The sequence below is a fragment of the Galeopterus variegatus genome, unplaced genomic scaffold (genome assembly GCF_000696425.1).
Source record: "Galeopterus variegatus unplaced genomic scaffold, G_variegatus-3.0.2 Scaffold550, whole genome shotgun sequence".
Lineage (NCBI taxonomy): Eukaryota > Metazoa > Chordata > Mammalia > Dermoptera > Cynocephalidae > Galeopterus > Galeopterus variegatus.
Genome location: NW_007726661.1, coordinates 299683 through 324655, shown reverse-complemented (window position 1 = coordinate 324655; position 24973 = coordinate 299683).

Sequence of the window (24973 nt, the reverse complement as noted above, 5' to 3'; positions counted from 1 at the left end):
CCTGACTTGGAGAAATACAGTCTGTGGCCTAATCCTGCAGACTATAGGGGCTGATGCCTGTGCCACCAGCCAGTGGACAAACACAGCACACGTGAGCTTTAGCTTTCAAGTTGTCCCTTTAGACCAGGGGTCAGCAAACGTTTCTGTATAAGGCCAGCTAGGACATATTTTAGACTTTGCAAGCCATACAGTCTCTGCTGTTACTGCTCAGGTCTGCTGCTGTAGCACGAAATCCACCGTAGACAATCCACAAACAAATAGGCATGGATGCATCCCCAATAAAACTTTATCTATGGGTGCTGAAATTCAAACTTCACATCATTTTCATGTGTCATGAATTAATTCCTCTTTTCATTTGTTCAATCATTTCAAAATGCAAAAATCTATTTTTAGCTCTGGCGCTATATAAAAAAAGCTGATTTGACCACAGACTGCAGTGTGATGGCCCCTTCTCTAGATGACCTAATGTCCACACTGACACTATTTAAGGCCAATGTCCAGGTTTTCTCTGGCACTGGCCTTATGAGCAGGCTCTGAGATATGACCATGTGACAGAAAATGGGAAGGTCATCTTTTGTCCATCTCCAACCAGTCTTGTCCCCAAATGTGGGAGGAGCCCAGTGAATGAAGAACCTTCACTCCTCTGCACCACTGGAGCTTTGGCCCTGCACATTTTGGAGGGGTCACTTGCTCTGGTGGAGGCAGGGAGGGTGGGGTGGCCGATAATGCAGCAGGAGACCTGAGTCCTCTTTATGAGGTGCTGTGTTCACAAAGCCTCCTGCGAGAGGCAATGTGTGGCGAGCTGTGCATTTGTTTGTTGGGTGGATAGCTCTTGAGTGCCTCCTGCGTGCCAGGCCCTGTGCTGAGCACAAGCATGCAGCCGTGAGCAAGACAAGTTCCGTGAGTCTTACAGCCAGCATTCGTGCAAAATAAGTGAAAGGGCTGAATGTCACATCTGTGTTGACACACAATGGAACCGTGGCAGAAGGGGAGGCTCAATGCCAGGGCGGAGAAGACCCAGAGACCCTACGTACAGCCTCACGAAGGAGTTGAAAGAGTGGGCAGGAGCTGGGCTCTCCTGACGGTGGTTGGAAGTTTCCAGCCAAGTGTAACTGGATCCCTGACAGCCTGGAGGAGCGGCGGCTGACATCGGAGTCACAAGTGCATGCACACATACAAACATATGTGTGCAACACATGCATGCACAATTCTGCACACGTGAACACACGTGCCTGCACACACACGCACATGAATCACCTCATTATGTGCTCACAACCTATCTTGACCCATCTCCCACACCCCTTCACTCACCCACCTCAGCCACAGATGACACCCACCCATTCCCCATCACGACACCTACCCACCCAGGAAGGGGAGCCTGCACTTTCTGGGGCAGAGAGATCATCACTAGTCAGTGGTCTGGGAGGGACTTCTGACCAGGTGGGTCAGCAGGGAAAGGAAGGGCTGGAGGAATGGTGTGTACAGAGTAAGACACTGCGGCATCCGGGATGTGCCGGGGGCTGCATGCAGGCAGGTCTGCACAAGGGATGGAGCCGTCTGGGAGAATCCTGTATCCTCCCATGCAGGGACCCAGGCTCCAGATGTAGGAGCCAATGTTGCCATCGCTCCCCAGTGATCACCTTGGCCTTCTAGACTGTCCTTCACTCTGCAGCCACATGACCCTTCACAGTGTAAAGCTCATTTTGTCTCTCTCCTGCCTAAAACCTCTCCAGTGTTCCTCCCCCAGCTGCCTTGGGGACAAATCCAAACTTCTGGTTGGTACCCAGAGTACTGGGTGACCTGGCTCCACCCACTCCACCACCCCGACACCCCCAGATCCCCTCCCACTTCATTTTCCAGCCACACTGAGCCACCTGCCGTGCTGTTCACCTGCAGGCCCAACTCTAACCCAACCAAGGGGGAGGGGCTTCTGGCAAGCGTGGCTCCCTGCTGAGCCGGTCAACAATAGTACCTGCCAACACAGTCGGCCTCCTTGGAGGAGTCCACCTGCCTAAGGCAGTGTGAGGCCCAGGGTTCCGAGTTGGGTGGGCCAGATGGGATCAGATGGCCTGGGGGCAAGTTGTCACCCTTTGCTCAGGGAGGGTGATGTACCTCCCACTCCTCAGCTCCTTGACTGTGGAATGGGACACAATAGCCATTACCTCATAGGGTTGTTGTGGAGATTCAAATAACATATACAGAAAAAGCTCCTTGTAGCAACCTGGTAGGTGTCAATACTCACTAAAGGCCAGCTGGAATTGTGCTATTATGTGAGCACTTCATGCAGGAGGAAAGATAATGGTCCCACTTCCCAGGTGAGGACTGAGACTTAGAGAAGGGGAAGTTGCCACCTGGGTCACATGGCCAGCGTGGTGGAGCCAGCTGCTGGCTCATGTGGGCATTCTCCATCTCCCAGCCAGTGCCTCTTAAACCTTTGCTTGCGTGAAGTTTCTTGGGATAGACATTAGAACGCAGAGTCCTGGATCCCAAAGCTGCAGATGTGCTCATCTTAAAGAGGTGGCATATAACTCTGCATCATACCAAGCAGCCCAGGTGATTGGTGTGAGGGACCACTGCCCTTTGAGACGCGCAGACTTCTATTCCACCGCCTTTGATCTGCAGCTACGATTTGGATTTTCTGAAAGGGCAGACAAAAGGGACTGAGTGACTTGGCTTTGCTGAGACAGTTGGAGAAAGCAAGAAGTGGGGGTTCTGGAGTCAGGAGATGGAACTGTAGGGTGGACTCCATCACTTCCAGCCACCAATCCTCACTTGGCTTCTTCAGACCTCAGTGTCTTCATCTGTACAATGGGAGCAGTGGCTCCTGCATGGTCAGGAAACAGCACGCCACATGCCCACCACTAGCGGTCCTCATTACTAGAAAATGCACCACCTTCTCCCTGTCTACACCAGAGAAAACCTTCCCAAGGTGAGGGTGCGGGGTTTTCCATGAGGAGGATAATCCGGCATACCTGGAAACTCATCAGTCCCACCCAAGCCTGCTGGAACAACCAGCTTTCCCAATGGAAGAGGCTCTAATTACCTCGCACAAGGAGTCAAATGGAAGATACAATTACCAGCAACTCAAGTCATAAATACTTACATTCTCTTTTAACATTTTTACGATACTCCCTCTTTTCAGATGCAATAATTTACACTAATGTGTTCCTCCCACCATGCTTTCTGCTCATCTGACACCTGTTTAACCATCAGGACAGCAGGACGAGACTAAATCACATTATACTAATGATACGTATTTTCTTCTACCGTGTGCTAGATCAGCCTCACATGCAGATCCGATAGCCACAAACACCGAATGCTGCTCTTAGCGTTATCTTGATGAACTAGACATAAATCGTAACTCCAGCAAAGTGGAAAAGCACCAAAAATGCTATTGAGTTGGTCTGGTCGTTTTTTAAGGAGTTGGAATGGAGCAAATTTGTCTCCTTCCACTCACCCAGGGAGCCATGAATCAGTGTCTGGAGGACCTGCCACTGAACATTTAACACCAGAACTTTGGGAGGACCCAGGGTGAGAAATGCTGCTTATTTCCTAAGACTGCAGTGTATGGGAGAGGGCCCCAGATAAACTCTTGCTGAGATCTGAAGTCATTTAAAGAGACTTCCATTGCACAGGAAAATAAATGAATAAACGAGTAAATGGTGACTTAAACACACAAGATTTTATTCTTTAGTTTTAAGGAGGGGTAGTCCAGAGCTGGGATGGTGCTTCCATGAATATGACAGAGGCCCAGGCTCCTTTTATCTTCCCTACAATGTGGCTTATGATTCATGATGGCTGCCTGAGCTCCAGCCATCACAGCTGAGCTTCTGACAGCAGGATGAAAAAAGAAAAGAAAGGCCATGCTACTCCCTTTAAAAAAGAAAAAAGACTTTATTTTTTTAGGACAGTCTTAGATTTACAAAAAAATTGTGAATATAGTACAAAGAGTTTTCATATGCCCTATACCCATTTCCCCTATTATTAACATCTTACATTAGTACAGTTTATTGTTGTAATTAATATTGAACTAATCTTGATACATTATCATTAACTAAAATCCATACTTTATTTGGATTTTCCTAGTTTTTATCTAATGTGTTTTGTTGTTCTATAATTCCACATGACATTTAGTGGTTATGTCTCCTGAGGCTTCTCCTGGCTGTGACAATTCATCACCTGCCCTCTTAGTTTAAGGAGAATTCCCAGAGGTCACATGATACTTGTTCCTACTTCTCATTGGCCAGAGCTTAGTCACATGGCTGCACATAGCTGCAAGGGACTCTGGGAAGTGAGTATTCTGGGTCTCCATGTGCCCAGCTGAACTCTAAGGAAGAGGTGGGGAATGGTTACTGAGATATGCAACAGTCCCTCTGGCAGGAGGGTCTGGAGAGAGTCTGGTCAGCATTCTGCTTCAGGCCAACATATCCCTAATGGTGACGTTTGGTGGGGGCAAATGTAACTAGAAAATTAAGTGACTATCTCAAGATCACACAGTCTCCAGGGAGAGGGGACAGGTGTTATCTTTCCACTCCACCAGGCTCCCACGACTTTTCTCTTCCCCTTGTTTCTGAGCAGACCCCAGCTATCATCCTGCTCCCACCTCAAGCCTCAGTCCAGACATTCATCCTCCGAGAGGCTGCCCATGTTCCTGGGCTGGGTGGAGGCCCCTGTCCAGTCACTCTGGGCTGGATCAAAGCGACCAGCATATATGTTCTTCTGTGAGCGTCTGATGCATGTTTCCTCTGTGGCAGGCACTGTGCTAAGTGCTTCTGCACACTGTCTCTTGGGATTCTCAGAATAATCTTGAAGGGGGATTATTATTACTTTTCCAGCTTTATATAAGAGGAGACTGAGGCTTCCAAAAGGTGAATGGGCCCAAGGTCACAACCAGTGTGAGATAGAGCTGAGATTCCTATCAGGCCTGTCTCTAGAGCCCACACTCTTAAGCACCGTGTGACACAGCTGCTGAGCTTTGAGAGCACATCTTGTTCATGTGGGGACACTGGGAGTCTTCGTGTCTTAGTGGTGGCTCTCGCAGTTCTGGAGGCCCAAAGTCCAAAATCAAGGAATCAGCAAGGCAGGTCCCTTTTTGGGAACTTAGAGGGAGAGCCTGTGCCTTGCCTCTCTCCTGGCTGCTGGTTGTTGCTGGTAATTCTCAGTGTTCTTGGGCCTGTAGACACATCTCTCTAATCTCTGTCTCCATCCTCATTTGGGATTATTGCCTGAGCGTTTCTGTCCAAATTTCCTCCTTATAAGGACACCAGTCATTGGTCAGAGCCCACCCTAATCTAGTACAACCTCATCTTCACTTGATTACATCTGCTGTAATTGAGGACACCTTTTTTCCAAATAAAGTCACTTCTACAGGTATTGGGGGTTAGGATTTGAACACTTCTTTTTGGGGGACACAATCCAACCACAACAGAGACCTGGAAGGACAGCTTGCCCCTAAGCGTGGTGACTCGCAGTCTGCAGGCTTGCTCATTTGTTCACTTATTTTTACCTACTGTGTCACTTGCGGCACCAGCAAGAAACCCGTGGCCCTCTTAAATGGAGACTTGAAAAGAGTTTAATATGAGGGCGATTCACAAAGGACACTAGCAAGGGGTGGCTTGCCACCCCCCCAAACCACGTGAGCAGCAGGGAGTGGAGACCACCACTGGGACTGAGGGCCTTACCAGAACCCCAGACACTGAGAAGCCGAGGTTGGGGGAGCACCTGCCTGGCAGGAACTGTGGCCTTTCTCAGAGGGATGCAGCCGCCCTATGGGCTTGTGGCAAGGAGAGTAAACACCCCAACCTCTCCCCTCCGGCCTCCCATGCTTGTTGCATCTTTCACTGGCTAAACTCAACCAGCAGTGAGGGGGAAGGATTAGCAGGCCGCGGTCCCACGGGTCACAGCCTCTGGGGCACCACGGAAGAGGGAGGGGAGGCAGACACGAAGGCCGTCAGGGGTGCGTGGTGCATTGCCCCGTGCGAACCCCCCCACCAGCAGGGTGCAGACAGGGGTGCGAGCTCAGCCGGTCACCTGCGTGCGCCCAGGCAGTTCTGTCTCAGCTCCCAGGTCCAGGAAGCTGGGAGAAAGGAGGATCGTCTCTGGAGGTGGCAGCTCCACCCCGCCATACTCCCCAGGCCACCAGCGGCAGCAGTGGTGGGTGCTGGGGTTCACGGGTAGCCTCCAAGCAAGACTCTGGGGGTGCCAGCTGAGCCCCCCAGACTGATTTCCCAGACTCTTATTCCTGGGGTGTACAGCCTTCTGGAAATTCTGGAAGCCTTCTAACATCCCCTTCTGAACTCCTTTGCTGCTGGAAGCCATGGCCTGTCTCTGAGAGGGCCGGGGAGCCTGGGAGAGCCCCAGAACCGTAGCAGAGAGGGACAGGGCCAGTAGCAGGAGGAAATGCCCCAACGTCTCTCTCCTGCCACCCGCCAACCTCCTGTAGGCAGTAACCTCCTGTCAGCTGAACCCAACAGGAAGTCAGAGAGAGGACAAGGGAGCCAGGTGATACCATCTCTAGATGCCAGAGCTGGACAGAGAAGCCTGGAGATGGATCTGGCAGCAAAATGAAGAATGACCAGGCCACCAGGGAGGGCATGGGTGTGGATGGAGGGGCTGCTGGGGGGGCTGTGCACTGTCCAGATACTTTTCCTACACGACTTTATTGAATCTTGACCGTGGCCCTGTTGGGCAGCCTGTGGGTGCACTGATGGCTGTGACCCACGGCCTGACTCCGAGCAGCTACTGCATTAGAGCTCACAATGACCCTGGTCACACACAAGGTATGTGTGTTGTTGCCATTTCAAGAAGGAGAAAACAGGCTCAAAGAGATGAAGCTTATGTCTGTAGTGTGCATCAGTCAGCCCAGGCCAGCTGCTGGAACAAACAGCCCTGGAATTTCAGGAGCAGAACATGCTGCACGGTCCTGTCTCATGGAACAATCCAGTGCAGGACGGTGAGGTGGGTGGTGGGCACCACATAGTCATCCTGGAACCCAGGACCCGTCTCTCTGGTCTTGGAGTCTCCTGTGGATCTCAGTGTGTAGCTGTGCACAGAGAAGAGAGATCCTGGAAGATGGCGGGAGAGATTTCGGGGGCAGACAGCCCTCCTTCCCATCTTTGCGGCCAGAACTCAGCCCCAGCCCGCCTGACTGCTGGGCAGCAAGTGAAGGCAGCCGTGTGCGGGGAGGACATGGAGGCATGGCTGTGGGGAGCAGGCACCTCTGCAGGGCGCCCCCAAGTGGACCTGGACAGGAGACAGACAGAACCGCGCGGGCACGGGTCAGGGATGCTAGTGCAGCAGGGAGGGGGCAGGGGCCAATCCTGCTGACCTCGTAAGCCTTGACCAGGGTTTTGGAAGCCACTGAAGGAAATGATGTGTGCTGATGAATCGACTTGCCCAGCGTCACTTAGCTGTGGCCCCCAAGTGGACCCATTTAGATCCCAGAGTCATGCTGTCCCTCGCACCCCATGATCATGACAGCATTCTCAGCATGGCTGCACCCTCCCTTACCTTCCAGGCTTTGCATCTGCCTTCCCCTGAGCTGGGGAGGATGTTTTGAGACTCTGGGATTCAGAGGGCTCTGGGCTGGGGTCAGCAGAGCTGTCTACCACCCTGCGTGAGTCTAGCGCCCGGTTTCTATGAGACGCCTGGGAACATACCGCAGGCAAGTCGCCACAGAGCTGGCTGTGAGACAGGCAGCCTTACAAATTGCTGTGTTAAACCTAAAAGCTTCAGCAATCCCAGGGATTATGAGCAGCCCCAGCAAGCCTTGTTAGAACGGGCGTCCGGGGGACGCGCAGGGTATTTACATTTGTTGAAGGGCTCATTCTGGTGAAGGATGACAGGGCCTCGGCCTCGGAGGATCGTGTGTGCTCGGCTTTTTACTTCCAGCAAACACTCAGACTCTGCAGAGGTCAGATACAGTGCAAGGCAGAAATCATGCTCTGCTCCAGCAACGATGTTGCTGGAAGCTCATCAGGTGCTGGGCACCAAGTTGTCTCCAATTTTGGTTTCTGGGAGCTAGGCAAAAACGACACCTGTGTCAGACACCTTTTCTGTGCTACTCACATCCTCTTGGTCTCACCTGTCCTCAGGGTCTTTGGTCCTTGTTCAGACACCACCATTGCAGCCAGCACTTCATGGTTCCAGTGGAAGCCTGTAGGTGCCTTGCCAGGTGTCCATGCCATGCCTGGTCCACCTTCCACTCTGGGGATTTCCTGTGGCCTTGGGGGCCACAGATGCTGTAGGACTCGCCCTGTGTGCGTCTGTGCACAACGGGAAAGAGGTCATGCATCTTGGGATGAGGAGCGGGAGCTGGTGGATAAATTTCCCTCCTTTTTCAACTTGGATGGACTGGACTGAGAAGCAATTTGTTTATATGGGCTTTTGGAAGAGTCCCTTAAAATCGAGCAATCGATTTCTCTTAATACCAAGTGGTGGCCAGTTCAGTATGGGACCCTTCTACTGTCCCTCCTGTCCCCCACGTCTGCTCCCTGGACTGCACCCCATAGTACAGAGGCAGCTTATTAGCTTTTGCAGGTTCTGCTTTCTGGAGCATGCACCTTTAAACACACACACACACACACACATATTGAAATGGTGATTGTTTGATCCTTTCTAAAACCTAAGTTGAGGGATCTCCCTTTACTTTCCACAAAATGACCAGCAGCAGCAGCTTCATTTTCATAGCTGTGACCACCCTTGGTGGAGCTCAACTGTTCCTGATGTCATTTCTCTTTTCCTCCAGGGTACACTTTCAAGCCTCTCTAGTAGTCGGGGCAACCAAGTGACTGAGTTGTGGCCAATAGAAGGTGACAAAAGTGATGCAGACCACTTCCAGGCCTGATCCATCATACCCTTCCCCATCACCTGCTGAGTGAAGAGGTCTCCAAGCACCTAGGAGGAGGAGAGCCCCCCAGGAGAACCACCCAACCAGGAAAATCAGTGCTGGACTGTGTGTGAGCAAGAAATACGTTCCCATGTGTCGAGTCTCTAAAGCATGGCTCATGACCGCCCTCATGAATATGACCTATCAGCCTTCGCATTAAGTGCATTTCTATGCACTACCCCATTTTCATTTCTACAGAGAAAGCACAGTTATTACTGCAACTGAACTGGTGCAGAAATTAAGGCTCAAAGAGATAAGAGCACTTAAAAGTTCACCCAGTTAGCAAATGGGGGTGGGGGTGGCTCTCTAGAATTTTAGAGCTAACAAAAACTCTTGCCATCATGAAGCATAAAGCATGCCCACCTCTACCTGAGAGACAAAGAGACTGAGGTTCAGAGAGGACCAGTGACTAATTGAGGTATCACTCTGTTCACTAGAGTTCTGGTGGGCAGCTCTCCAATCTCCTGTGCCCTTCCTAAGGCATCATGGACTGACAGGTGTCTTCATAGTCCTAGGCTGTTTATTCCAGAGGGAAGCAAATGATCCATTCAATGAAAGCAGTGATCAAAGAGGTAAATCAGTCATTGCCAGTTATTTGCTGTTGAGTCTAAGGGACATCGGGCACAGAAGCAATAATGTTGCAGCAAAGGGGATAGCCAGAGTTGGAACCAGCTCCTCTACTAACTGGCTTTGTAACTTGGGTCAAGTTACTTAACCTCTCTGTGCCTCAAGGCCCTCATTTGTAAAATGAGGCTAGCAATGTAACCCACCCAATAAAATTGTTGGGTAGATTCTAACAAAATTGTTGCATGAGCTACCCCATGTAGCCAACACATGGTAAGCACTTAAATGCTGGCTATTATTTTTGTTTGAATTCACTGTGTGGCCAGTTGCAACGCTACCAGAATTTACCAGTTCACCCTATCCCTATTCAGTCTCTTTTTCTTTGTCCCTCCAGAGTATTTATCTCACTTCCCAGCTTCAAAAACCCATGACCACACACTGACTCCCCACCTCCTCATTAAACCAGGCTTTCAGGAAAAGATCTAATATCAGTCAGATAATGTAAACCACCAAGACGCCTTGCCCAGGGTGATGTGCCTGTTCAGCTGGAGCTTTCTGTGTAGGTGCAAGCAACACGGCTTCCTGGGACGGGGATTTGGGGTCTGAGCTGACAGGCAGGAGGCAGATGCAAGGGCAGAGAACTTCTCCTGAAATGTCCAGGTAGACATCCTCTTCCTCTCTCTGTCTGGATGCCCTGCACGATGATCCTATCAGGCACTTGGGTCTGAGTCACCAGACAGCAGGGGCAGCTCAGCCTTCTCTCTGAGCAAAACTGAAAGCCCACAGCACCCACCCCAGCTTAGCTCTGTGGCTTTCTGTTTTGCTCATTCCCAAAACAAGGTTCTCAGGAAGATGGAGGCCTGGTGCACTGTTATTCCTGGGAAGGGTGGGGTGAGAGCATTTATCTTTGAAGCACCAGAGAAACTTTTCCAGAGAAGGATGTGGAATGTAAGAAGCGGGGGAGAGTGCAAAACATTTTACCTAAAAGTGCAGCAGGCCTCCAGGGTGAGCATGACTGTGGGGCCTAGGAGCCTTCCACCTCCTCCACAGCAGCCTTCCGCCTACCCATAGCCCATCATTCTTCCGTCTGTCCTTCCTCCTGTCCTTCTGTCCACCCATCCATCCATATGTGCATACATACATGTATACATCCTTCCTTCCTTCTAGCCATCCTTTCATCCATCCATCCACCCACCCACCCATCCATCCATCCATCCTTCCTTCCTTCCTCACACCCATCCATCCTTCCTTCCATTCATCCATTCATCCACCCATCTACTCATTATTGACTACATAATTACTAAAGGATTAACTACGGGCCAAGCACTGTGCTAAGCACTGGGAACATGGTATTGAGCAGGACAGACATTGATAGCCTCCCTATGCCTTCAAGCTCATTGCCTAATGGAGAGTATTTACAAGGATAATGATTCAGCTGCTATCTTGGTCTAGGCTCCCTCAAAAGCAGACCCTGAGGCAAGGAATGCAAACAGGGTACTTGGAAGAGGATCCCAGGAAACCCCCATAGGGGGTCAGAGAAGTGAGACAGGGAAGGGAAGGCAGCCAATAAAAGTGCATTATTAGGGCTGGCAGGTCAGCTCAGCTGGTTGGAGCAAGGTGTGGATAACACCAGGGCCCAGGGTTCCATTCTTGTACCAGCCACCCACCCCCTCCACAAAAAAGGTGCATTATGGAGCAGTTTGCACCGTTGTGGGTAACTGGGCTTCACCCTGCTGGAAACCTCTAGGAGGCTTGTAGAACATGCCTCAGAGTCATCCCAACCGAAGGATGGGAGAGGTCGAGTAGCTATCCTCTGACTCTGGTCTGCCAATGGCTGAGGTCTGCTTCGGTGGTACCTGAGCATCCCTGGGGTCCAGGGGAGCAGAACCAGCCCCCTACTCAAATGAGCTGCACATGGGATGGGGTAGGGGCAACACACAGGAGAAAAAGAGTGAGTGAGCATCCTGACATATTACACACCTATCTACACCTGTTTACGTCTGTGTAAGTGTAAAAGTATTCTGACAGGGTGAGTGAACACTGACAATAAAGGACAGCGAGGTTACTCTGTGGGAGCTCAACAGCATCCTCAGTGCCAGCCGAAAGCAGCGGGGAGACCCACCAGAGCACAGGACAAAACGACATGCCCTCCCAGTAACGAGAAAGCGTCTGGGAATTACCCTGAGAAAGAACGTGCAGAGCTTTTATGGACAAACCGAACACTTGATTAAGAGGTGAAAGAAGGCCTGGACAAACAAAAGCGGTCCTGCTGGTGGGTGGGACACTGCACGGCCACAGCTGCTGCCACCTTCAGTCACCTGCACATTCCAGGCAGCGGCAGCCTGATCCCCAGCAGAGCCGTGAAGACCACAGGAGGCTGACCTGCTAATGTCCATGAGGACGAAAAACTTCTACAAGCAGCTCAGACAATTCTGGAAAAGTGCAAAGTGGAATCGTTACCTTCTAGTCCATTAGGGTGTTCTACACTGTCATCCGATACACATCCATTTTACACACTTTTCTGTATGTTTTTATGTAAACATCTAGATCTTAATGTAATAGTTCAAAGCCTCAAATAGTTCATCAAGTTGTGTTCACTCAATTTCCCGAACACTTCCCATTGCTTGACATTTCAATTGTTTCCAGTTTTTTATCATATTTTTTTAAAAACCCCATGGGAGAAATATCTTGCTATCAGAAACAGCTGTCATCCTCTGAGTACTGGCTTTGCTTTTATTTTATGGGCACTGTCAATTTCAGTATCATCTTATGTCCCTCCAGCGCTGGGGGATGAGAGAACTCAGAGCCAAATCTGTGCCCACTCCAGGACCCTGAGCCAGGCATGTCTTATCGCGGTTTCACTGCAGGTACTTTTATTTCTCTGCCCTCATCTATTGACCGTAGCTTAATTTTAACCAAATGGAATAATAGTGAGGAGGTTTGCATGGGGGCTGAGAACTTTGCACCACTCCCATCACCCTCACTGCAAGCCCGGAGGTGGCTAATGGTGTCACCCTTGCTTCATACAGACAAAAAAATCAAAGCTCAGAGAGGTTGAGACCCCCTGAAGTCACACAGTGAGCATGTGACAGCTGGGCTTTGAACCCAGTCTGTGTGACTCCAAATACGTGCCCTTTCTTGCACACACCAAGTGCAGTGCCCAAACCTTTGCAAGCCAGCCTGCACGCCTTTGGAAGTGGGAGAAGCAAAGCCCGCGCAAACCACAGCGTCAGCCCTGCACGACTGATGCCATGACGGGCTCCCTGGCACAGGATTCTAACTTGGCAGCATCCCTGAGGGGAGGAATCGCTAGGTCAAAAATGTCCAGTGCCACTTTCCTTTTGCCCCATCTGTGATCCCAAGTCAGTGTAAAGAAGGTATCATGGTTGCATCCTCTAGGAGGGCAGAGACAAGAGGCTAGAGATGACATGGCTGCAGAAGGCATGGTGGCCCAGGGCTGTGACCATCCCACCCTGGTGTGGTGGAGCACATCCTCCATTCACTGCCTTTCTGCAAGGAGGAGGCAGCTGACCCAAGTGCAGCAGCAACACCTGACCTAGGTGTGCTACCTGGAGGACTCCCTGAGCCCCTGAGGTGCACTGCCGTGTGCCTCTTCATTCGAAAATATGCCCAATATGCCCCGTGCCTCTTTATGTGCTGGGCACTGTTCCAGGAAGAGCTGTAAACGGAGGGGCCCAGATCCCTTCTAGTGGAGAGACAGACAACAAGCAAAACAAAGAAGTAAAATACAACGTATGGTGGATGTTGGTAAGGGACTTAGGGAAAATGTAAAACAGGCAAAGGGAGCAGAGAGTTGGGGATAGAGAGAGGCAGGCACACGATTTTTAAATAAGAACATCAGGAATGCCTTGCTGAGAAGGTCTCGTTTGAGGTAAAAGTTGGAGGAGATGACGGGGGAAGCCAAGTGGATGAGGAAGTGTGTTCCAGGCAGGCACAGCGCAGGTGCAAAGGTGGCTCCTGAGGCAGGAGCATGGTGGGAGGTTTGGAAGTACTGCAAGGAGGTCAGGTAGCTGGAGAGGAGCCCGCATGGGAGGAGGAGGATGAGGAGAGAGGCAGAGAGACAGCAGGAGACGAGATGGGAGACGGCCTTGGTGGCCATTGTTCCGAGGGAGGCCCCTAGCCCGGGAGGGAGAGTGTGTTTCACAGGGTCTCTTCAGCTGTTGGGGGAGAACAGACTCAGGGAGGAGGGGGGGAGGGGAGGCCAGGGTGGGCCCAGGAGACCTCTTAGGAGGCTGTGATGACAATCCAGGCGAGAGATGATAGTGGCATGGGCCAGGGCGGGTATGATGGGCTGCACGGTGCCTCCCCCCACACCAAATTCATATGTTGAAGCCCTAACCCTCACTAAGAATATGACCATATTTGGAGATAGGGCCTTTAAAGAGGTAATTAAAGTAAAATGAGGTCATGTATGTGGGCCCTAATCCAGTAAGACCAGTGTCTTTGTAAGAGGAGGAGATTAGGACACAGACACACAGAGACAAGACCATGTGAGAACAGAAGAAGACGGCCTTCTGCAAGCCAAGGAGAGAGGCCTGGGGAGAAACCTACCCTGCCCACACCTGGATCTCGGACTTCCAGCCTCCAGAACTGGGAGAAAATACACTTCTGTTGTTTAACAGACTTGTGACGGCAGCCCTGGTGGATTCATACAGAGGGAGATGGGAGGAGGTGAGATGTGAATGTATTTTGAAGGTGGCCCCAACAGGATTTGGTATTGGACTGGATTTGGGGTATTGGGTGAATATTCTAGAAAAGCCCTAATGCTCAGATTATGTGGACACATGTTGTCCAGCAATACAATGACCCCACCCCTGGGTTTTCACCCCAAGAACATAATCCAGAAGTGGGAGTATGCAGAAGGGTACTTCCTGCAGTGAGGTTGCAGCAAGAGAAAATGGTGGGCCCCAAATGCCCGGCACAGGGACGGCGAGGAAATCCTGATGCTCCACCCGCAGGCGGTCACACCAGGATTAAATGCTGTGATCGATAAGACCAAGTGGGTAGTTGTAAAAGAGCCACCTGACCCATCAAAGGGAAAACTGGGCTCATAAATATCTACAGGACAGTGGAAACCACATGTAAACGTGGACATGGTCTCTTCACAGCAGAAACAGTGAAAACGTGCATGCCAAAGATTCGGGTGCACTTTTTCCAGAGTCTCTTGATCTGCTCTTTTTACTTAAAGACAACACACACTTGCTGCCCACCTCCCACATGGTAGAATGCTTGGCAGTTGCGTGTTCTCTCCACACTGTTAGGAGCCCTCTTCTCTCTACCAAAATCGGTCTACCTTCTGCAATTACAAAGGCTTTCCTTCCTCTTCCACTGGGAGAGTGCATCGGAATCAACTGCTAAGAAATTTGCTCAGAAGAGGGTCTGTTGCTGGGCTCAGCTCTCGGCTTCCATAGCAGACAATAAGCCAGATCAATCCCCACAAATGATAGATTCTGTCAAGGCCCCCAGGAGGCCCCAGGTTCATCCCGGAATTCTGCTTCTTAAAAAGAATCCTGGGGCCAGTGTGGGCTGGCTTGAGCTCTGGCAGGGGAGCTGGCGGTCTGGGGTGTGTCCCAGCCCAGCCACCCACACACTGTGTGACGTCGGGGAACTAATTTTCCTGCCTGGGACTAAGCTTACGTGGCCACTGGATGAGGAGGCTTGACACAGATGAAGTCTCAGTCTCCCTGAACCTCCCTGAATGCAGTCAATGGGTTTTTCTACCTCAGCAACACTGACATGTCAGATGGGCTCATTCTTTGTTATGGAGAATGTCCTATATGTCGTAGGAAGTTGAGCAGCATCCCTGGCCTTTACCCACCAGATGCCAGTTGCACACAAGTTGTGACAATCAACAATGTCTCCAGGTGTTGCTGAATCCAGACAGCACCCCTAGTGGTGCTCCTGGAAGGTGGGCTCAGCAGAGCCTGGAGAGTGCCAGACACTGAGAGCAAAAACCAGCTGCCAGCCGGGGCTTGCTGTGCTCTCGTCACCAGAGGCCTGCCTGGGCTGGTAGAGCAGGTTGCCGACTGTGCAAACGATGAGTGCTTGACCCATGCACCGATTGAGGCCCCACAGACAGGAGAAGGCATGTGCCCATTTGCAGAGGAGCCATCTGGGCATTCCTGGATGGAGGTAACTGGGAACTCGTCCTTCTGAATGCAGTGGCACTAAGGCAGGTCTGGTAGGGCACAGAGAGGGGAGCAAAGGTGCGACCCTGAAGGAGCTTGGGAGGCCAGCCAGCTTGTGCAGGGCTGCTGGGCTCCCGCGGGCAGGGTGGGCGCATTCCCTTCCATCTGTCACTTTGAGCTCTTCTCAGTGGAGCTTTGAGTGTGACTTGTCTGGGTATGATTTTCTTCCGAGGGGCCTCCGAGGGCCTGTGTCAGGATTTCACAGCCATCGCCCAGGGCTGCAGGCCTAACCCCATGGCTGAGATGATTCAAGGCCCAGCAACCCCCTTATCACTAGTCAGGGGTAGGGCAGGAGGCTGCTGAGAGGCTGGGAGGACCAGCTCAGCCACAGCAGGGCCAGCCTTGCAAACGCGAGGCTTGCCCGGCTAAAGCCACTAGAAGTCACAGGGTTCCCACAACAGACCCTGATCTTGATCCAGGCAGCTCACAGTCCTTTGAAAACCGCCAACTTTTACCTGGGAAACAAGCTACTTCTCAGAATACATCTTCCAGTTGGGTGAAAGCCCCTTAGAATCCAGCAACCACTTCCCCTCCCCCCCAAATGGTGAGAACACACCACCAGGAGACCTGAAACCATCTGAATTAAGGCTGAGCCTGTTGTAAACAAATCCACATTGAGACAGAAATGGCCCAGATCAGCCACTGCCACGCCCAGCCGAGCCCAGAGCAGTCTGATTCAGAGCCACAAAAAGATGAGGCTCACTTTCAAACCCCTTTCTTTGGGTCGAAAAGTTAGTGATGGGATTTTTTTAGTGAGTAACACATCCCTACCAAGTCAACGCATGGTGGAATTTAAGGTTACAAGCATACTTAATTGTTTGCTTTGGAGCTTAAAAAAGAAACAAGTAATTTATTCATTGAACAATATTGTTTGTTGAGTGCACACCTGTGATCCAGGCCGGCTCCGGGGAAGAGAGCTGCTGGCCTGGGGAAGGACGTTCAGGGTTGGATGGACAAAGGACATGTGAGCAGATGAATGTGTGGATGTGGCAGATGACCAGAACACTGAGAGAAAGATGACACTGGGTGGGCAGGGAAGGCCCAAGGTGACATCTGAGCAAGGCCCAAAAGCAGGACAGAGGGGCAGGAACACAGAGGTGGGAAACAGTGTCTGGGGAACAGGACAGAACCTGGGGTGGCTGGTGACACAGGAGCAAGGGGAGAATGATGCCCCCAAGGTCAAGGAAGTAGCTGGGAGAAGGGGCACCCAGGCACACTCAGAGCTGCACGCTTGCTCACACTAACATTCCCACACACTCGTACTCACACACGTACACACACGCTTGCATGCCTGCACAAGCACGCACATGTACTTGCACACTCACACACATCTGCACAGTCTCACACCACACACCCGTACTCGCACACTCACAGGCATATTTGCACACTCACAAACTTGTACTCACTCACAGACACACTTACACACCTCACACCCACGCACTTGTATTCACACACTCACAGACACACATCTGCACACATTGCTCCCACACACTCATGCTCACAGACTCACAGACACACTCGCACACCCTCACAATCATATGCTTGTACCTGCACACTCACAGCCGCATGCTTGCACACTCTCACAACCCCACACTTGTACTTGCACACTCACACACACACTTGGTCATATTCACACACATTTGCACTCACTTTCATGTACTCACATGCTCATGTGCTCGCACACATTCACATACACACATTCATGTGCACTGTCTCACCTGCACACACCTTCCACACACACACACACACACACACCTTCTCTGGGAGCATATTTTCAACTCATTTTCCATCCTTCTGGTCCAGAGATTCAGGTTTGACCTAGGTATACAGTAGGTGCTCAGTGGACAACAGCGTTGGCATCTCCATCCACTCTTCCCTGGCATGAGAAGTGACGGGTATGGGACACCCACGCAGGTGGACTTGCCAAGGCACAGGGAGGTGGTTCCTTCCCAGGACACGGCAGCCTTGGCCCCTGCCCTTGTTGCTGGGACAATAAGTGCCCCGTAGACATGGGCACGTGCGGGCCAGCACCGTCCACACAGACTGGACGTGCGGGGAGGGGCCAGAGGTCCATAGACCACAGGGGCTCCTGGCAGAGGAGGGAAGCTGGGAAAGTGGGAATGGAAAGGGGACAGTGGCTGGGCGGACACCTGGCCCGGTGCAGGACAGAGCAGATCCCGTCCTGCCAGCGCCTTTGAGAATGAGAGAACATAACGGAGTCCCTTCAGGCCTCATTTACTGAATGGTCCTCCCAGGGCTGTAGAACTACGGAGACGAACGAGATACGATTCTTCCACCCCAAAAGCTAACGATCACTGGGGACCTGCTTGCCGGGATGGGCTGCTGACCTTGGGGTCCTCGTTCTTTAGCAGATGGAAGTGATACCACCCTGTCCCCAGCAGAATCCCGGACGGCTTATCTCAGGGCTCCTAACGGGAAAGGGAGGTATTTACGAGGGCAAAGTCCAGCTGTTGGCTGCCAGCCAGCTCACATCCTTTGCAGAAGGCGAGGAGATTTTTTCAGACTTCCACGTTCTATTGAGCTGCAGAAATGCATTTCTGACACAGGAAAAAAAAAAAAAACAAGTAAAAATAATTATTTTAATAATTAGGTTAGTATGGTTTAAATTAGAAGATGTGGACATCGTCTCACTTGAACTCCTCACAGAAGCAAAACAAATTATTTTTCCTGGACAGATATGAGTCTGACCATACAGATTTGTGGGCCTTTTACACCTGTTAAATCAGCAGCTGTTTCAGACAACAAAATACCCAGATCTGGCAACGTCATGGTGAATCTGGTAGGCTGCCACATCGCCAGTGTGGGGGGCATAAATTCTTACAGTCCTTTGGGAAATGACTTAAAATATATATTAAAAACCACTTTAAAAAAGTCACATACCTTGATTTGGTAAAATCTTGCTCCTAGAAATATACCAGAAGGAAATGAACAAACGGGGAAAAAGTTCTATGCATGAAAATGTTCACACTGATGGTTTTAGAATAGAGGAAAAAGAGAAGCCTAAAACCAGCAGCAGAAGAAGCTATGTCCTGGACTTGATGAAATATTATCATTTGCCTTTAAAATAGAAAATAAAAGAACCATGCCATGCATATAATTTAGTAAGTGGCAAAAGCATATTTCACTAGAACAGTAAAAAATTCTCAGGACAGGCACAAAGAATGTAAGGAGATGTAGAAAAGTTCCGTGTAAGAGGTTGTCAGTAGAGGTACACAGCTGTGAGTCAACTATCACTTTCAAATTCAGTGGCTATGAACGGAGTGTAAGGTCATTTAAGTGATTTAAGACAATGAATGAATTAAAGCTAACTAGCAGGGTCAAGTGGATGGGTAGAGGATGGTTGTACGAATGGCCCCCTCAGCCTCCAGGTGCCCACAAGCTTGCTGAGTCCAATAGACCAGCAGGAATTCGCTCCCTGAGCGCTTGCTGCACATTCAGCATCAGGTTTGCCCGAGCACTGCTGCAGCATCTACGTGCATGGCTCGGTAGTCAGACCATGGCTCTGAACTTGGGTAGGCTTGCACTCAGCCCAGCTCAGCCACTTCCTAGCTAACGATCAAGAAAGGAGGTACCCATCTTGGCTAGCTTCCATCTCCTTGCCTGGCACCTCTCTCTCCTGGGTACATGTGTCCAGAACAGATAAAGTTCCTGTTGAGTGACAGCTAATTCCATGACCCAAATGCACATCACGTATGACTTGAGACCTTCCCAGTAAAGGACAGTTATCAACTTCCAACCTTAACACTTTACTGTACTTTTGGGGAAACAAACAAACATTAAAAAAAGCCCTTTGGGGGGGGAGAGGAAGATATAACAACTACAATTTTTTTGAAGTTCTTACAACAAGCAAATGGAAAGGACATGCTTGGGTGGGAGGGGGGAGAGGGAGGAGGGAGGGAGGTTTCGGTGATGGGACATAATAATCAACTACATTGTATATTGACAAAATAAAAATTAAAAAGAAAAAAAAAAAGCCCTTTCACTTTGGATGGCGGGTATCACTTGCCTGAAAGCAGGGGGCTGGCTGTCAGGACCCCTCAAGTCTCCTAAAAGTCCACAGTCCTACAGTCACTGCTCTTTGCTCCCACGGAGGCTCTGCCTGGTGGGGGGATGCTCCTGATTTCCAGGCTGAGTTGACTTTAGCTTTTTCATCAATGTGAGATGCCTTTAACATCGATTCCATTGTATGTCTCCCTCGAATGCAAAGGCGTGTGGCCTTTCTTCTTCTTTTTTAACAATTCACACACATTGTTTGGCTTTCAATCCTCCATTCCCCCAAATCTCATGTTGGGTGCCCATAAAAATGCATAGGCACTAACCTTCCTGCCTTTCCGGCACTGGCTCACTCAGGAAATGCATCACTGTGTGGCTTTTGCTCCTGTTCCCAGGCACGCAGTGGAAGCTCACGTTGTTTCTGAGTTTGTGGCCCCCAGCTCACTGCTGCCCAGACCTTTATTCTCTGGGGATGGGCTTTGAACTGTAGGGCTGTCCAGGGAATTATCAGAGCCTAATGGTAGCTAATCATCCATTACCAGGAGAAAGTGCACATGTTCTGCAAGAGGCTGGATGTGCACGGGGCAACTGTGCTCTTCCAGCCCCTGCAACGAATTCTCATGCTCCCAACACCCTGTGTGAAAACCTGCAACAAATAGAGTAGTTTCCATGTCATGCAGTTAATCCAGACTGACCTGCCACAGTTGAGGTCCCTTGTCTGTTGTGTAGTGCTACTCTAGTCATTCAACTACTCACCTCTGCCACTGCAGTGCAAAAGCAGTTGTAGACCATATGTAAATGAATGGGCATAACTGTGTTTCAATAAATCTTTATTTACAGAAACAGGGGGTGGGCCGGATTTGGCCCGGGAGCCAGAGTTTGCCAGTCCTGGTCTAGACTGAAGTTTGCTCTGGTCAGAATTTGCATCAGCTTCCACAACTCACTCTGTGTGACTCTGAACATGATTCAACCTCTCAGAAGCTGTTTCCTCTTCTGCAAAATACTTTAGGTGTAGTGAGCTATACCATGTCTGTCACAACTACTCCTTCTCTGCTATTGTGGAGTTGGAATAACAACCCTCTTTATCACCAGGATGGGAGAAGATGCGAGCAAAAAGGTGATGCAGGCTGAAAACTGGGCAGGACGAGGATTTAGAGATTCAGATGTTGCTATAAAAATCCCGGAATGCACATTCGAGTTGTCACCTCCAGCGACTCATCCCGGATCCTCAGGCCCCTCATTTAAAACAGGAATAATATTGACCACACGGTGCTGCGGCAAGGGTTGAGTGAGAATGCACAGCACCGGGTTAGTGGGGTCGATTCCCTAAGACCACCCACTCAGATCGCTGCAGATGCCCTGTTCCGAGGAGCAGCTGAGCAACTGGAAAATCCAATGGGAACGTGCAGCCGCCAACTTGCTAAGTGGGGTCAGGGGTGGGCTTGGACTCTCTGGGCAGCCCCTGCAGGCAGATCTAGAATCTTTGAGGACTCAGCCTCCCTCGATCTCATTTCCTCAGGTCTAGGATGCGTACTGATCACTTTAACATGTTTGGGATTCTAGTGCCTCTTCCCATCAGCACAAGCATTTAATGCAATTGTGTTTCTCTCCTCCACTGTGAAAGTAGTTGTCGCACCGATGGAAGAATAATCCCAAATCTGCACAGGGACATCATGCTCCAGGTGGCCTCGCGTGGGGGCCACAGCCCCTCTGCGCTGCCCTCTCAGTGGTCACACTGAGGGCTGGGGCCACGGCAGGGCTGAGTGACCAGCAGTATGGGGCCTCACACCCAGGCCACTTCCTTCATGGGGCGGGCGCTTCCTTGCTGTGAGCACCGACGTGCCCCTCCCAGGGTGAGGAAGACGGGGTGCCAACCCCCGCGTGGACAATGTCACATTCCTTTAAAACAAGCCAGTTGTTTTACGGCCCTGCTTTGGAGGACTTCAAAAACATAAAGGCTCCAAAATCAAAGGTTTCCTGTTATAAATTCACTTCTACACCACAGGTACTCAGTGGGTGGGGGAGGGAAAAAACTAAGATTCATTGAAAATAGGTTGAAAATGCTCTAAAAATATTCTGCTTGTGGGAGAAGAACTGGCCAGTCCTGGAGGGAGAACTGTTTGCCTAAGATTTTTTTAACGCATTTTACACATCCAGATGCTAATATTTTTGTTGTTCTAAAATCTTTGGTTACTTAAAACAATATATATATATTTTTTTTATTTGAGGATTTGTTGAGAACTCAGTTCATGAAAAGGAATTTAAAGCTTAGACTGCATCTTCCTAATCAGATCTCCTCATCTTAAGGAGAGTAGACCGAGGCCTGAGGTGCTGGAGGGCTGGCCACAGTCACCAGCTGGGAACAGACAAAACCAGGCAAGCTCAGATCCTCCCTGAAGGTTCCAGAAAGCGAAGACAGACTCATGGTCACACAGGACAGCCCTGACTACAGAAGTGATGCATGTTCACTTGAGAAAATTTGGAAAAGTCCTAAGAGCCCCAAAAAGAAAACTGAAACTGCCTGGGACCCTAACATCCACAGACCACCCTTTGGGGTTGGGTTTCCAGTGTTTTCTGGGACTGGATTGGCCTAGAGAATGATATGGAACTGGATACAGAGGTCATAGAAGCTGCTTAAGCCCCACCCAGCTCAGGCCCTGAATCTCTCTGCTTCTCCCTAAGGGCTCTCTCCTCATCAGGGGAGGCTGCTCGGTCCATGAGCAGCACAGCCCAGAAGAGGCAGAGATCACACGCCCCTGGAGGTGGGGGCAGCCCTCATTCTGTGGGCGAGGAACACCTGCAGCAATTCCTGCCAACCGCCCCCCACAAATCCTCTTGCCCTCACCTCTTCTGGGAACCCCGGACCACTCTCCAAGTTCAGCGCCTGCCTGCCGTGGCCCGTGGGCTTTCTCTGCCACCCAGCCCATCATGCCCACCCGTGTGCCATACCCGAAGGAGTGGGGGACTAACCTCCAGCAGCAGCCCTCAAACACTGATCGATGGGACCCCAATTTCCCCCACAGGTGGGACAACTCAGAGGTGCATATTCTAATAGGCTTCCGGAATTTCCCAGCAGGATCAAATCCCAGGTGCCACAGATGTCTTGCTTGTGACAGACCCTGTGTGGCTGCCAGCTCCACCCTGTCTCACACTCCAGCCCCAGACCAGCATTTTCTGGACCGTCTCCTAAATACTCCCCTTGCATCTCAGGGCTGGCTTCCAGGGTTACCCCAAACTAAGACAACTAACACCCTCAGTGAGGCAAGGCCAACGCCCATGCCCCGGAGTCCCCCCTACTGAGTCCCAGGTGGAGCTCAGTCCCAGGTGCCCACCCTCTCTGTAGCTCTCCTGATGCAGCTTGTTCCCTGCTCCTGCCTCACTTTCTCCTTTGGGTCTCCTGGGATTGCCCCCCAATAACTCCCTGCACCGTGTCCTTGTTGTGGGATCACTTTGGGGGAAACCCAGACTCAGAAGGATGCGGGTATAAATAGAACTAGGTGAATATAGATATGAATATAGATACAGATATCGATGGATATAGGTATAGATATAGGTACAAGGGCACTTCAAGAGATTCATGGAAAAATGGAATTGAAAGATAAAACAAATCTCTCCATGAACTTTTTGAAATGCCCTCGTACAGATATATGTATACACACAGACAGACGGATGTGACTATAGGTACAGGGATAGCAGGATCATATAGCCAGCGATGGAGATGCAGATGTGGATTTGGATAGGGGCAAAGAGAGCTGGTCGGTTAGCTCAGTGGGTTAGAGCTCAGCCTTGTGACACCAAGGTCAAGGGTTCACATCCCCATACCGGCCAGCTGCCAAAAAAGAAAAAGAAAAGAAAATGGATAGGGATCGCAACACAGACCTTGCGGTACCTGCTGGTGTGGTGGTGACAATTGTTTTTAGCTGATGTTCATCCTAATGGGTCCATTCCACACCTGTTGCTAAATACTTTTAATCGCACCCTGGGATGTGTGTATCAAGAGATACATAGATGAGAACTGTCGGTGTCTGGAGCCCCGGTGTCTAGGAAGGACCCCAGCCCTCTACTTCCAGGCTGTGTGACCTCAAGAGTCTCTCAGTCTCTCTTCCTCAGCATATACCCCGTAAAATGGCTTGAGGACCTCACAGGGCCTTCTTGTGGATTTAAGGACTTAATACACGCAAAAACTTGGGGCCTGATTGATAGCAAGCACTCAATAAAACTATTATTATTATTGCCATTATTATTATTGTTATTACTATGTAATTGTGATAAATGCAGTCCTCACCGGCTTAGTGAACAAACCAGCCAACTCCAAGAACAAACAAAAGTAAGAAGTCTCCTCTGGAATATGGAAGAAATGCCCGTTTTACAGATAGAGCTCCTGAGACCCTGTGAGGGACGCAGCACACCCAGAATCCGAGGACAAGAGCCCATCTTGGCGGGGTGAGGGCTTCACGCCGCACTGCATCCTGCTCCCTGACGGACTTGCGCAGTGGTGGACCCTCTTCCTGCCTCTCAGCCTCTATCCCCATTCTATTGCTGGCTCCTGCAACTCAGCCACAGCCAGGACTGCTTGGATGTCTCCTGGGCAAAGGACACAGCTCAGCTGGGACCTCTATATTGAGTGTGCCCAGAGGCAGCTGGACTGGTGAACTTATGGCCTGGTGGTTCTGTGGAAAGAGAATGCGTCTCAGCAGCAACCATGCCTGATTTGCCCCTGTGGTGGTTTTAAAATGTGATTCCATAATTCTTTGACACCCCTCCCACTGAGATTCAGAGTCTGTGCCACTCCCCATCAGTCTGGGTGGGCTTGCAACTGCTTCACCCAATAGAATGCAGCGGAAGTTGTGCTGTGTGACTTCTAAGCCATGCAGCTTCCACCTGGTCCCCTGGGGAAGCCAGATGCCCCATGAGGTGACCGACCACCCCGAGACCACCAGGCAGCAAGGCCACGTTGGGTGCTCTGGTAGAAATTCCCGCTCATCCCCAGCAGGCACCAGCTGCACAAGTGAAGCCAGCCTGGACCCTCCAGCCCAGCCCATCTGCCCCCTGAGTACCTCTGAGTGACCTCAGTAGATGCCACAAGGAATAGAAGAACCACCAGCTGAGCTCTGCCCAAATTCTTGACCACAGAAACCATGAACAGAATAAAATGGTGGCTGCTTCATGTGGTGGTTTGTGATGCAGCACTGGTAATTGGAGCACTCCTTTATCTGCCCCTACCAAAATGCCCTAAGAAGGGGCAACCTCAGTTGCCAGGGAAATCTCATTACATCATCTCCCTGCTCACAACCCCCCC